The 15,594-nt window shown below is 39.0% G+C and overlaps 1 pseudogene; it reads left to right on the top strand.

The window, feature by feature from the left end:
• The first annotated feature begins 13,044 nt into the window (after positions 1–13,044).
• LOC139712209 (uncharacterized) lies at positions 13,045–14,035 on the top strand (annotated as a pseudogene).
• The last annotated feature ends 1,559 nt before the right edge of the window (positions 14,036–15,594 follow it).

The raw sequence follows: 15,594 nt of genomic DNA, 5'->3' as shown, positions 1-15,594 counted from the left end.
ACATTTCCAAATTAATTTCATCAGTTTCTTTTTCTGCATAAAGATTAGAGTAAAAATCAAACACTTCCTTAAGTATATCATTTTGTTTATCTAAAATATCACCATTTTCAGTCGATAACTGACGTATTTCTTTATTGACATTATTTTGCTTTTCCAGATTTAAAAAGAATTTAGAAGGTTTTTCTCCAAACTCCATCCACTTTATCCGAGATCTAATCGCACTTCCTTCATTTGATTTTAAACGAAAAGCTTCCAATTCTAATTTCAATTTATCAATTTCCTCTAATATAGAATTCTTATCATTTAAAATTGTCAATTTTCTTTCTAACTCTTCAATTTTCTTTTCTAAATCCTTTTCACTTTTCACACTTTGTTTTTTAGCGAAAGAAGCATATGATATTGCTTCTCCCCGTATTATCATCATTAAAGTTTCAAAAAATAACTGATCATTTACAATGAATTCACAGTCACCCACTATGCAATCATTTTGATCGAACTGTACTCCGTCTTTTGCATAAAACAGAATAGTATATTTTATTTTTTTTCTTAATGTGTGAAACAAAACCTTCGTTTTTTAACAAAGAATTATTAAATTTCCAAAAGCCAGGGCCTCGTTGTAACTGATTCAAACTGAGACTTAAAAGAATTAAAGAATGATCTGTTCGATAACCTGGAAGAATATCAACCTTATGCACTAATGAAAGAAGTTCTGAGGATATCAAAAAGAAATCTAATCTACTCTGTTTAAAAGGGGTAGGTTGTCGCCATGTATAATATTTTTTATCTGGAAATCCAATTCTCCAAGGATCACATAAATCTAATTCATCTTTCATGTTATTTACTTGTTGTTTTGCTCGCGGGTCATTAACATGCAAGTAGTTATATGTATCAAGGTTTGAATCTTGTACTAAATTCCAGTCTCCACAAACAATAGCATGTGGATTCTCAAAATCTAGTATAATTTGTTGAAGATCTGCAAAAAATGTTGGGTTGTCTGTATTTGGACCATACAACGACGCGATAGTAATATTATATTCGTACAGGGTTACATCTAAAACCACAAAGTTCCCTGCATTATCTACTTTAAATTCATTTATATTTACTGGGACAGCGTTCTTAAAAAGAATTGATACTCCTCTTGAGTTGGACGTATTGAAAGAGAAAAAAAACATTTACCTTCCCATTCCCTACGTATATCGGTCTCTATTTCCCGAGTAAAGTGTGTATCCTGAATACAACAAACATCATATTGTTTAGCTTTTAAATACAACAAAACATCTTGTCTTTTGCGACTATCTCGTAGGCCGCGACAATTCATTGAAATAAACGTAGCGTTATCCTGCATCATGTACGAAAAGAATGAAGGAAAGAAAAGAGGAACAACCTGTGGAAGTTTTCATTTTATGTACACAAACAGTAACGACACAAACAAGACTGTACTGTGACGAAAACATTACAATACACACAGCACAAAACAAAACACACAAACGTCTGGACGCAACGCAACGCATCAGAGCTGACTGACGACAGCTGCGAATAGCAAATCTACCCCCATAATTTCCGGATCAATGTATGGAAATCAGTCCGAAAAAAAATCTATGCCCCAGACCATCACTGTCTAAAGGTAAATATTCATGAATGTAACCGTGAAAAAAAATTGTCTATAACAAACAAGCAAAATGTTTTTTAAAGTCAAGAAGTATGACTATTAAACACGATGACCATTTCGCACCAAATGTTCGTTCAAAATGAATATCTATAGTCAGTCTCTCCTCTGGATCATACTTATTCTCTCATTTTCATTTGCGAATTGACAAGCTCCATAATTTTGTCAAAAATTAACTAAAACATTTCACTTCGCGTGATTTAAGCTCTTTTTTTTTCTCTTTTTTTTTCTTTTTTTAAAATTTTTTTACAAACGAGATATATAAAAAACAAAGATTGTGTAAGGATTTTAGCACATCAAACGGTGATAAAATGTCACGGATGTAAAAATCGCCACTCAAAAAAGTCCAAAATAAGGCATCTTATGATAATTCACTTCACGTGAGATCAAGGTTCAAAGCTTTCCATTTTGATTCATCCAAAAGAAGAAGGTTTACTTCATTCAATCAATAACAATACACCATGCTGACGGAGATCCCTTCTCCCTCTGCACGTAGATGCAGATTTACACCATTTAACTTGATTTTGTAGATTTGCTATTTTTTTTCTCACCATATTTCTAATCTTGGACCCAGTAGAAGCACTTCCAAGAAGTGTACATTAGAATTATCCATATACATATATAGAATTCGTTATATGCACTTTTGAAAATTCAGAACAAGTGCTCAGGCATTAATGATAAGCATTGTGAAAAAAAAACAACAACCAACATTTCGCGTAGGTTATGACCTCGCTTAAGATAGATACTCTTTTCACTGCATATAGTGATAACCCTGACTTTACTAAACCAATTTAAGTCGCACATTTCTGTGGTCATGACATAGTTATTTCACACATTGAACCAATCTGAAAAATATTCTTTAATTTCAATTTTGTGATTACAAACTAGCTATAAGTTTTACGATAAAATGGTTTGGTGGTGTTTTCCCACTTTTGGCTGTTTCTTGTTACAAACCACACACACACACACACACAAATTACTCCGTCTTGAGTTACTACATTTGAAAAACTCAACTATACAAAACGCCATATAATTATGTCCTTATACAGGTAGTATCATAGGAACTGATTTGTATCATTAAAAATAATAAACTTTTGTCCAATCCAACAAACTCGTTTAACAAAACCCAAAACATTCATTTTTCTTTGTCGAAAGTATTTTTCTTTCCTTTTTTTCTCTCTCTCTCCTACTGGATGTATAATAATCAAATATCTATTATCTCTGCTGAACAGTCTCTTTTTTTCAAATCCGTAAATGAAAGTTTTAACAGTTTCTGAGAGATCTCAGTATCAATTTCTTTTCATCACATTTCAATTATGTCTTCTTCTTTTTTACCTCTATAATTTTCTAACAATATAATGGTTAACAAATATTAACACTCAATTATATTTTTTTTTCATTAAAAAATTCACTGGAGAGAATCTTATGGTGTATGTATGTATCAACAACAGATCATAAAGAGACACGATTCATACATTCGCTTGATCAATATGCACATTTGCATCTTTCTCGATCACGGGCAAAAAGCGATGATCGCGTAAGGGTTTTAACACATCAACTGTGATAAGATAACATACTGTAGACTCGACCACTGGAATCAAAAAAAAAAAAGGAAAAAAAAAGAAAAAAAAGGCGTTTTACAATAATCAACTTCAGGACTGGTGACGTGTAGATTCAAAGCTTTACATTTCTGATTCAACCAACTGTAGAAGCGTTAGATTATACTCAATCAGTGACAATACGCCATGCTGACGAAGATCCCTTCTCCCTACACTCTAGATGCAGATTTACACCATTCAACTTGATTCTTGTGGATTTGTTCTCATTTTTTCTCATCTGATACGCTTTTTGCTCGAGTAAGAAACGCTTCCTCTTCAGTGGTGCAGGTAAGTCGGTCACAATGCGGAAAGCGTGACGGACACCAGTTTGACCTTCAGAGGTCATCGGACGTACTTGCACTCGTAGGTATGTATTTAAGACGGCATCTCTATCCAACATGGCGCCAAACCGTACAATGATTGGATCGTGACCACGCCTACTCTGCTCATTTCCGGGTATAACACGTCGTGGAAGCCGGTGTGCGTTAGCAATGAACATACTCTGCGCCTCCTCCTTCGAGAAACCCAGCTTCTGAATTATGTTTCTCACAACTTCTACAACTCTTTCATCTTTCTTTTTCTCCACTCCATATATCAACAGATTCTGTAATAATATGTTGACATGATTCTGTAAAATGTTGACATGATCCAATCGACATGATATTGATTTTGAGGGCAAGCATTTACAACAATATTTAATATGAACAAGTGATAGTTTTACCTAAAGTTGATAGTCATCATTTCAAAGGGCAATAAGCCCTCATATTTTTTTTAAATCAAAATAGAGATCTTTAGTTTCATATCAATATCTTAAAAAATATTTCTTGTGCCTTCATATCGTGAGAATAGTCTATAACACTTCACAGTTTATTTTTGCGAGTTCTTAATTTAACTGTGAAAGATTTACCTGATCCTATTTGCGGCCGTGATTTGGCAAAACAACGTATCTGAAATTTTGTGGTTTTTCAGGTTTTTGGCTTATTAGATACATTAAGCCATTTTTGAACATCTGTCAAGATTTCAGCTCTCAAAGTGATATTAATTTTTAGAAAAATGCATTTAAATTTCAGCGATTTTTCAAAATAAGTCCAAATAATTTGGCAAAACAACGTAACTTAAGATACTTACGTTGTTCTGCCAAAACAGTTTCTGACCCAGAATCTCATTAGAGCTTCCGGTTGTTCTGGCAGAATAACGCATCTTCGTTGTGTGACATGGCAAAACAACGTAACTGCAGCCGTGCATGCAGCTGCGTGTCTGCTGCACTGCATGCACGAATGTGAGACGCACGGTCTACGTGGCTAACTGCTAGGCTCTGCGCGCGATCCATTTCAGTCGCAGTGCTGGCTAGTATAGTACGGCTAACTAGCTGCTGCTGCAAGCAGTTACAAGTTATAGATTCGACTGGTACTGACTGGCAGGCAACACAACGCTTTGCTGCAGTAGTGTGAACCATGAAGTCATGCCCACCGTTCTGTTTTGCAGTGGAATGAATATCCTCCTGACCAGTGTACCACAAAGAAAATCAGCGGTAACGCCGGTAAGTTTTATTTTGTGTCAGGTCTATAAGTTTGATGTAGTCTATTAAACTATACACAGCCCAGTCCGCTGTAATGTAGCCGAAGGTGATTCGCACAGCGTACTAACAGCGTCTGGTTCGGGCTAGATCTAGTCCAACCAGACGCCGTTCGAAGTACGGCGATTGGGCTGTAGGACCTAACGCAGTCTCGAGAGTTTCATTGAGGTACCTTGGCAATTGACATAAGTGCGCTTCGCCAGTATAGGGTCCAGTATTTTCAGTATGTCATAATAGATTTCACTAAAGATTTAAGAAAACGATGATTAAAAAAGAAAGAAAGAAAAAGAAACTCGGCAAGCTAAGATTAGAAAAAAAAGAGAAGCTAAGAGCTATGAGTATGACAGCCTTGCCTTTGGATGGGCTTGGCAAAACGTAGCCCATAACGTTAGTAGACCTACATAGTAGGCCTACTGAGTAGGCTAGTGGTGGATTGGCGTGGTATACGATGGTGTGGTTGTGGTTGTGGTTCTACTAATTAAACTTCTACTACTACTTGTGGTCTAGTAGATCAACACTGACTGTTATAAGAGATTTATCTAAAGTTGCGCAAATAATTTAAGTGTACCCGAATACATGTATACTGTTATGATCATTGACATCATTCGACTTGACGTCTTCTGCCTAAAAATTAAGTTTTCGTCTAACACTGTTAAATGTCTAAATAAAAGATAGGTAACAGCTTTATAGTAGACAGTAGACTCGACTACAAACAAATGACAGTAAAGCTTGATAGTGATGAATTCCATTTAGCCTTCATTGGCAAGGTAAACTGATGGCAGACGATATGTTCCAATAATGACGTTCACATCATAACATCTGTTTGGCAGAAAAGTAAGGACAAAAAAAATAATGTTTAGTCATCAACTTTGGTTCAACAAAAGTATCTTTGTCTCTTAGATCTTGTTGTTATTTCTTGAAAGGATTTAGAATGTGATTGTGGTGTTTTCAAACATACAGGAATTTTACTCACTTAAAATTACAATGTAGTCTCATAGTCAAAGTCACATTTAATAATTTATGGTACCCCCTCCCCATAAAAATGTTGAGGGCAAAAGCCCATGGAATTCAGATATGTATTCTTAAGTAAGGTGGTTTTAAATAATATGGAAAATTCAAATATTCAGACCCGGGCGTCTGCTTTTGATAATGTTAACATTCGTGTTGAAATACATAATTTTTTGCTTGTCTCTCTGTTCAGTGTCCACAACAACTGCCAGCCTGGACCAGTACAGATAAAGAATGCAGTGTATCAAGTACAATAAAAGGTACAAGCTGAATAATCACTCAAAGAATGGGAAGAAATGAATCTCACCTTTGTCTCCATTACTGGCCACACAAGCCGGCATTTGGAAAACTTTAAAAAAAAAGACAGAATCCATGATGATGACTCTAAGATAATTGGAGAGTACCACATTTCACAGTTTATTCCTTAACGATCAAAAAAGAAAAGAAAAAATGATAATGATAAAAGCTGGTGAAATAGTCACAATTCTCTCTCAAAAACAAACACACAGCCTTTAACAACCTCAAGGGGTATTGTATAATGTCTAATAATAAATGTTCCGAGTGTATTGGAATATTTATTCATTCTCATTTTCCTTGTTTTTTTTTTTGTTTTTTTTTGGGGGGGGGGGGTCTCTGAGAGAGGATTTGTTACCACATAACCATGTGTAATGAAAAATTTAATATACCTAAAGCAGAGTTGAAATTTACTAGCTGTTCTGTATGGAAGTAACAGAGTGTCTTATTTTGTGTTAATTATTCTCTCTCGTTTCTTTTACATTTTCCTGCAGTGGTCTGCCGAGCAGTTTGAAAGCAGAGGAAAGAGCAACTACAAATTTCAGAACAGCATGCTAGTGTCAGCGACATGTTAAAAGATCTTAAGTGGGAAACTTTGGAACAAAGACGCCAGGACCAACGACTCATCACATTTCACAAGATGTTCACGGGGGAAATAGTCATCAATCCGGAAAACTACATTAGACCTAAAGTTAGCAGATCAAGACGCTCGCATACAAAGCAGTTCCAAATAAACCATTACACATCCAAGCCACACCAACAGTCGTTGTTCCCGGAAGTAATCTTCGCCTGGAACAGGCTACCCAAGACTGCCGTTGATTCCACATCAAACCAAAACTTCAAAAATCACATTAGAACCGCCAACTGCCCTAACTCAACAAATAGACCAAACCAATAACCACCGTCCAGCTCTTGTCAACCCCCAGTTATATTCCCTAGAGGAAGACCTTAGTGTTCCGGAGGTCTATTTCTACAAGGTAAAAGGTACAACGTACAAGCTGTGCACGCAAGCCAGAATGTCATGAAAGATGGAGTGCATTGTACAATAGATCAGTCAACTCTAGAAGAAAAAATAATAACACTCGGATTGTTTATACAGTCTGTATTAAACTGATCCTGTGCGATAGGAGCTGCGGTCGATGTCATTCATCGGATCCAATGTCACGCCCAACGTTGACCTTAATGATGTCAGCAGTTAACATGTAAGTATTCCCCTTTTCTCTCTCTAAATATCTCTCTCTCTCTCTCTCTCTTGCAGGCCAAAGATACGTATATATGATATTCTGGAATATTGTTTCTGATTGTTCAGATAGTTTTCCAAGTGTGTTGCTCTATTCAAGTTTGGCAATTTTATATTCCAGGACGTTCACTTCTTTATCTCTTTTGTCCAGGTTTTGTTTCATGTCAAGAATTCACCTTGAATGGATCCTACTTTTGTAAAGATTTCACCAACTTTCTTTTCGATGGCATTGCAGACAATGGACTCTAGTAGGTTAGCAAATTCCTGATTCTTGATGAGGTCTGCTGTTACATGGCTTGCAATGGCAGCTGATGTCTGGTGTTAATAGCTGAGTTGCCATTGTGTTGTGTGTAAATATTTTGTGACCTGCTACAACAAAATGATCCTAAAGTCGGGGGAGGTCAATTATTATTTGAAAATTGCATGATATAATCCCCTAATCTTTCTGCTTTAAATTGATATATAACATATTTTATAAAGATAATCGGCTGCGGAGATATCGATGTTTAAAAGAGAGCATGTCGAGACGTCTGGAAAATCACTGTTTCGAGAAAAGCGCCCTAAAAGTCTTCCTTTCGACGCTTTCGACGCAATCGCGATCAAGGGACACGCAAGTCAGTTTCCACCTCTGGACAATAGAAGGTAAGCTCTAGCAACCCCTTAAGAGTTCATTTAAGCACATCAGCGTCGGCGGTCTCCTCACCAACCAATCAGTGACCAGGATGTGAGAAGCGGCTGAGTATAGCGCACCCCGCCCGCACGCACCCGTCGACTGGGCATTGTGCGAGCTTCACGCTTCGGTTAGCAGCAAGCAGCAAAAGTGACCAATGAGATCACTCTTGTCGTTGTTAGGGGCGGAACCTATCTGTGGCGCTCAATCCAAATTTTCGAACCAGTTTCTGCTTCGTTGAAACGCCAAAAAACACGGCTCAGAAAAGAGCTATTTATTGGTCTTTACTTTGATCATTTTGCTTCAAAATTTCGACAGATGATAGAAGACATGTTAGACCTTGTTTCAGCATACGTCCCTGGCAGAAATCTCCGTTCATGTAATAGTAAACAATTAACAGTTAAAAGAACAATCTCGACTCTCGGAGAAAAAGCCTTTGTTTCTGCAGCCCCATCTCTCTGGAACGCTCTTCCACTGAGGATCCGATCAGTAGAGACCATTGAAACATTTAAAAAGCTTTTAAAATCACATATGTTCGTATCTTGTTTCGATTGAATTTTCAACGAATTGTTCATATGTGTGTATATCTCTACCTATCTCTTTCTTCTTTTTCAACCTTCTTATGTACAATTATGACTACGATGTATGCTATTCTTTTCATAATTACGTCCCTCTGCGCCTCAGAATAGGATACTAGATCGAAGGCGCATTACAAATGCTGTACTTATTATCATTATTAGACTCCAATAATATATCAAAATCAGAAAATCGTAAGTTTTGACCAATTTAAATGCTCTGACTTAAAACTCGATTTTCACGGCTTCGACAGTGCGCGACTTTAGGACCTTTTTGTTGTAGCGGGTCACTTAATGGATGGATAACTGAGACAGGAACTAAAGCGTCAGTGGAAACAAAGGCTCCAGCAATGGAAAGAAGACAAGCTGGCTTCCAGAAAGAAGACGGTTTGAAATCCTAACGCGGATGTCAGTATATGGGATTAGCACAGAAATGTCTTTCCATCATTAACACTTGCCCCGAGTTTCAATCTACAATAGCTCCAAATTGGAAAGAATTAGAGATCCAACATAGTCTTTGCCTGACTAGGTGTTATTCAATTCATTGATTAGGGCAGATCGCTGAGCTCAATTACAAAAGAAAAAATAAATGAATGAATGAATAAATAAATAAATAAATAAAGGACTTCAATGAAGGCTGCCATCTGTATAAATCCTATAATCTCCTTCATTTTCCTCCGTTGCTTAATCATGCTGTTATGGGCTTTTTCAAGCAACATTACATTTGTCAGCTTTGCGTGGTAATTGTCACAAAAAGCCAAACGCAACATATAGTGTTTAAAGACTAGATCGGTAGACAATGAAACACTGAAGCACAGTAATCCTCTTACCTGATTGGTCACTTTCCTATAATGATATTACAATGGATGTGTTACCGCTTGGAACTACGACGGCTGTAGTACTTTTTAAAACTGAATTGAATTTCAGATGCAATTCTTTAAACTCTTTCTAGTTGGAATCCATCTATTTTTGTTTTAGTATCAGTGTAAAGAGGTCTTAAAATAAGAACAATAAGACCAAAACGTGAATTTTGATGGGAAATGGATGTAGTATCTTTTGCATTTGAGCTCTTCTTAGACTGGCTCCTCGAGAGTTCTTTCCTTAATGCACAGTAGTATAGTATTGCTTCGTAACCAAAATTCCGCGTAATATTTAGATAAGCATAATTGATTCGTATGACCTTGACCATCTTTACTGAATTTCTTAGTTCGTTTTCTTTTTCTCAAATCATATTAACCTCATTACCACCAAGGGCCTATGTGTCTTACGTCGTTCACATTCCCTTTGCTGAATCCGTCTAATCTGGATCAATCCAGCAGAAGCCGGCCAAGCGAAACTGAGATAAGAAACGATCCAACACTCACTGATCGCTTCGGAGGTCGATCCAGCATGTGAGTGTAAAGCAGAGATCGGAGAAAGATGTGATCTCACTGCGAGGTCAGTTAAATTGAAAACATATTAGTTATTTAGAATGAAAGTAAAAACAGTAAAATAACGAGAAAATAGATAAACTGATAAATATATTGAGTACATTAAGGAAATGTAAACGGAAATCTTTAATGGAATAACAAAGGAAAATGTGTTTATTTCGAGTTTAAATCGAGTCTAACGATGACTGGTAAGGGTACCAGCACACAGATCAATGCCAACATGGCACAAAACGAGTGGCTGGCTGGATACGTACAGCAGCTAGCTTGCCGGCCACACGCGTGTACACACGAGATACGCCTACTACCATGTACGTACTAACACTAACACCTAACAGTTAGATCTAGTACTTGTACACTTAAAAGAGACTCGAGATCTAAATGTTAGAAATACTACTAACTAGTACTATCTACCTGTAGTTAGTCAAAACTTTACGATGAAAATAACCTAAAGACTAGACCAAGAACTCAATGTAGGACTAGTGGGTAGATTTGGCATATTATATAGATAGACTAGTGTTAGATCGAGAACCTAGATCGTAGGACTAACGATAGGACTAGGAGTAGGGTCCTACTAACGTTAGTAGAACCTATTTGAATAGCTAGAGTACATTATTGTAACGTTTCAGGACTAACGTTAGATCTATTAAAAAGTAGGTTAGTGTGGTACGGTAGGTAAAATCTACTTCTAATCTAACGTTAGTATCGAGACAGGGTGTAGGCCTTGCCCTATCGTGACTAGATCTATTTCTAAATTTTAGAATGGTTTCCATTTTTATTAACTGACAGTCTTAAGAGAAAAGCTTTTATTCATTTCCTACCTCAAAGTCCTGGCTTGATCAATCGCCAATCCATTCCGAATTCACGATTCAAACGACATAAAAAGCCATGTCCCATCCAGCGCACACAGCAACCGTGCCGCCCGCCGGCGCGGCGCGATGGCTCTGCTGTACTGATGAGCCTTCAAAGCTAGCTAGCCAGGAATATAATAGCGCTACGCTAATATAATAGCCTACGCTGTACGCTTACCATGCATTCTGTGATGTGCGTCGCACTTGTACACAAACTGTACAGTAATGTACAGTGCTTCACGAGTCGTCGCAAGCAAAGATACAGCATGCTCTTAATTGACATAAATACCCGTAAAAACTATTCAAAATCCAAAAAAGTTTTGCTCATGTGGCTGATACACTGCCAATGATAAATTTAAGTGGATTTGTGGAGAGAAAAGTACTCAGAGAGGGAGAATTTCTTCTTCCATAGAGGGCACCATGGTGGCTTGACCCAAGACTATTTCGGGTTTAATTTAGAACCGAAATAAACTTGAGTTTAACCAAACCTCGCTAGCAGAATACAAAATTAAACCTCGGGTCTAGCTAAACCATAGGTGAGTCTAAAATGGGTTTAAACCTTGGTCTACAGCAGAATACGGGCCACTGTGACTGAAGAAAAGATAAAAGGAAAAACATGTGATTACTTTCCCTGCTTGTTTGTCATTTTGCCTCTGACGAAGATTCTGCTAGGATCGAAAGCTCAGGCCCCTTTTGACTCCATTTTACTCCATTGGCTCTCCTTTATTGGATAAGCAGTTTCCAGCAGTTTTTTGCCACATTTAGTTCATTCTCTGCTGTTGCATCACGCCCACGTGATCCTCCTTATCCTCTTTGTCTTCTCTGTTCTGTTTTAATTGTTTTACTTGTTTTATTGCTTTGTTCCAGTTCAGTCTCCTTCCTAGCCCTGCTTTCATGTTTCCCTCCCACTTCTCGACTTGCAGTATCCTTGTTTCCACAATATTGTATTTGTTTGTTTGTATCGTATTTCTTTCTTTCTTCTCAGGTGTTTGTCTCCGTCCCTGTTACTTTTCTCTTCAGTTCCGTGCCTTTATCTCTGAGCTCGTATCATTTCCCTTTATCATTTCTCTTCACTCACTTTTCTGCTTAGCACAGGTTGGCCTAGCTGTACATTGACCGACTGTACTTGCCCTTTTCCCTTTGATTTATTCGCCTTACAGGTCTATCTTGCTCCCTTTTTTTAATTTCCCTCAATTCTGACAGGTTATGTATTTCTCCTTCCCTTGTTTGGCTATCATTGTTCTTCTCTGTCCCTGCCTACCATGGCTAACCATCTATCTCTTTTTCATCAGCTGAGGAAAACCAAGCTCAAGGCCCTCAGATTCTCATTTCACCAGGATAATTACAGATTCTACCCCCTTAACCGCATGATACCCACAGGCCTCCAACTCCACTGCACTCCAGCTCTTGGAATACTCTCGCCTGAACTACGGAAACGCTGGAACCAGACTCTACATGGAGCTTCCATCCGTTTGATTAACATTCTCTCTGAACAGTGTGCCGCCTCTCTCACTTCCTTTTCAGCTGACATCGACAGACTGGAGAGTGAACTTCGCTCTTGCTGCACCGACACCCAATGGCTCGAATACAATGATGAAATTGAATCTTGTCTCTCAAAACGTGTGTCTGACCTCACTGCTCGCAGGAACAAGAAAATAGGCAACATCACGAAGAAACGTCAAGGGTCTAACAGATTCAGGCGACACACCACACCCACTGATGTATCCTCCACTTCTGTCGTTAACCTTTCTTCTTCTCCCCTTTCTCAAGCAGAAACGTCTCTTCTCTCAAAAGGTCTCAAGTTTTGCCCCACTCCACCCAAGGTTGATCAGATAGCACTCAGCCAAGACCTCTCTACTTTCTATCGCAGGTTACGCCTCAAAGAGTTTTTTTCTTGATGAACCCCCTTCTGCTCCTGAGCCCTTTCATCAAAAAAGCTCATGGATTCCCCCCAAGAATAGAGTTCCCTCCCTGGAAACGTACATCGAAGCTGTCTCATCTCAAGTCCACTCCGCAGATACCCTCGACATTGCATCACATGACAATCTCCCAAAGGAAGAACGCCAGGCTCTCTCATCTCTCAAAAACAGGTCTGACATCATCATCAAGCCCGCAGACAAAGGATCAGCTGTTGTATTAATGGACCGCCAGCAGTACATCGATGAAGCCATGAAACATCTCCACAATCCTTCCCACTACACACTTCTTGACTTTGATCCCACCGACAATTTCTCCCAACAGATCCAGTCGACACTCGATGACATGAAGGAACATGAACACCTCACCAAGAAGGCTCACAAATTTCTCTCCCCCGTTAATGCCAAACCTGCCCGATTCTATCTCCTCCCCAAGATCCACAAACCTGGCAATCCCGGTCGTCCCATCCTCTCTGGAAATGGTTCCCCAACAGAGAACATCTCCCTCTTTGTTGATCACCACATTAAACCTCTTGTCTCACTCGCACCCTCCTACATTCATGACACACCAGACTTTCTCAGGAAACTGGATGACATCAAGGACCAGATACCCGAGACAGCAATCATCGGTACTTTCGACGTCTCCTCTCTCTACACCAACATTCCCCACGATGAAGGTATTCTAGCCTCCTGTGAGGCTTTGACTTGCAGCGGCCATTCCAACCCCCCATATCTCACATCAAATCCCTCATGTCACATGTACTGACGAAAAACAACTTCACATTCATGGACAAGCACTACCTACAGGTATCTGGCACAGCTATGGGTACCAGGATGGCTCCCTCCTTCGCCTGTCTCTTCATGACCAAGCTAGAGCAGCAGATGTTAGATTCAGCCCCCTGTCGTCCATGGATTTGGTAGCGCTACATCGATGACATCTTCATCTGGACCAGGGAGGAAGAAAGCCTCCATACTTTCATTGACCACATCAATTCTTTCCACAGAACCATCAAATTCACTTCTGATTTCTCCCAAGAAGAGACCAACTTCCTTGATGTCACCGTTAGGAAGGAGTCTAACCATGTCACCACCACTCTCTACACTAAACCCACAGATACCCATCAGTACCTTCACTCAGCCAGCTGCCATCCCCGCCACTGCAAAACCAGTATACCCTACAGTCAAGCCCTCAGACTTCGCCGTATCTGCTCTGAGGATTCAGAGTTTTCTTTCCATGCCAGGAACCTGAAGAGACATCTCGCAGCCAGGGGCTACGGTACCAGGAGACTTCAACAAGCCATCAACAAAGTTCGTTCTCTCCCCAGATCGGAAGTCCACAATATCCTTCGTGATAACCACCATATCCTTCATACCTCTGATCGTCTCTTACAGGCCGTCCCAGATACTCCCATCCTGGCATACCGACGCCCCCACAACCTCAAGGATCTCATCATCCGTGCTGAAGTACCCTCCCTCACTGACAATTCTTCTCCTTTACAGCATGGCACATTCAAATGTTCAGCCAGTAGGTGCATCATTTGTAGCATACACATCCACGAGAGTGACTCTTTCACCAGCAACTCTACCGGCCTCTCTCACCACACGAAGGGAAACATTTGATTTGATTTGATTTGATTGGTTCCTGCATTATATCATTGCTCATGCAGATACATACACATATATCATATACATTGATGGTACCATACATACAAATGGATATACATAAACATTAATTGCTAACAAGGTAAGTTTCTTTCATTACCTTTAGAATGTACAGCAATACAGTTTCTTCATTGCCTTTAAAATGTACAACAGAACATAATTATCAGTGATGCAATGAATAACGCAGAAGGGCTACAGCTTAAGCATTGCTTGATTTGCATGCAGCCCTCGTACATGATACATAACATATAGAAAAATAAGGGTAGGGATGACTTGCATAGAGATAGGATAGGAGAAAGGAGAGAGGAGAGGTCTGTCTGCTTTCGCTAATACACAAAGTGAGATCACCTGGATCACTGAATAGTAAAGCATGGCAAAGTATTTTCTCACCGAGGTACAGGTGAACAGTTACAGGTCATGGTCGGTTACATAACATTACGCAATGAATTCTGAACGGCGATAATTCAACAAGGGATTTTCACATACAATACAATTGCAATGACATTATAAGATCACTGATATCCAGAGAGCAGCATTGTCTTTACAGCTTTCTTGAAAGAATACATAGACTTTAAAATTCGAATTTCTGAAGGAAGAGAGTTCCAAATATCAGGTCCAGTGTGTCTGATAGATTTCAGAGCCATCACGGTTTTAGGAGTTTGTAGATGAAATTTATCAGATTGCCTTGTGGCAACATCACTTGTACCACCACTAATGTCGTGTATCTCATCACTTGCAGAGTTTGTAGAATCCAGTATGTTGCGGAAACCAAGACAACACTCAAAAGACGCTTCTATGAACACAGATCTACTGTCAACACAGCCAAGCTCGACACTCCAGTGGGCCATCATTTCAATCTACCTGATCATTCCATCACTGATATGACTCTACAGGGCATTGAATCTTTAGGCACTCGTCCAGACACAGTCAGAACCAGCAGAGAGAAGCTCTGGATGAGAAGACTTCACACCATCCAACCCCATGGCCTCAACATCCAGGAGGGAAATGACTAACCACCTTTTATTTCCTTTTATTATTATTACCATTGTTATTCTCTTTTTCATTTTTGAATTTCATTCTGTTCTTTCCTTGCGCTTTTTCCATTTGCAGA

The sequence above is a fragment of the Diadema antillarum genome, unplaced genomic scaffold (assembly GCF_040938485.1).
Source record: "Diadema antillarum isolate AM-2024a unplaced genomic scaffold, OU_Dant_1.0 seq00001773_RagTag, whole genome shotgun sequence".
Taxonomy (NCBI): domain Eukaryota; kingdom Metazoa; phylum Echinodermata; class Echinoidea; order Diadematoida; family Diadematidae; genus Diadema; species Diadema antillarum.
The sequence above is the reverse complement of the archived record's forward strand: the minus strand, read 5'-3'. Positions and strand labels throughout refer to the sequence as shown.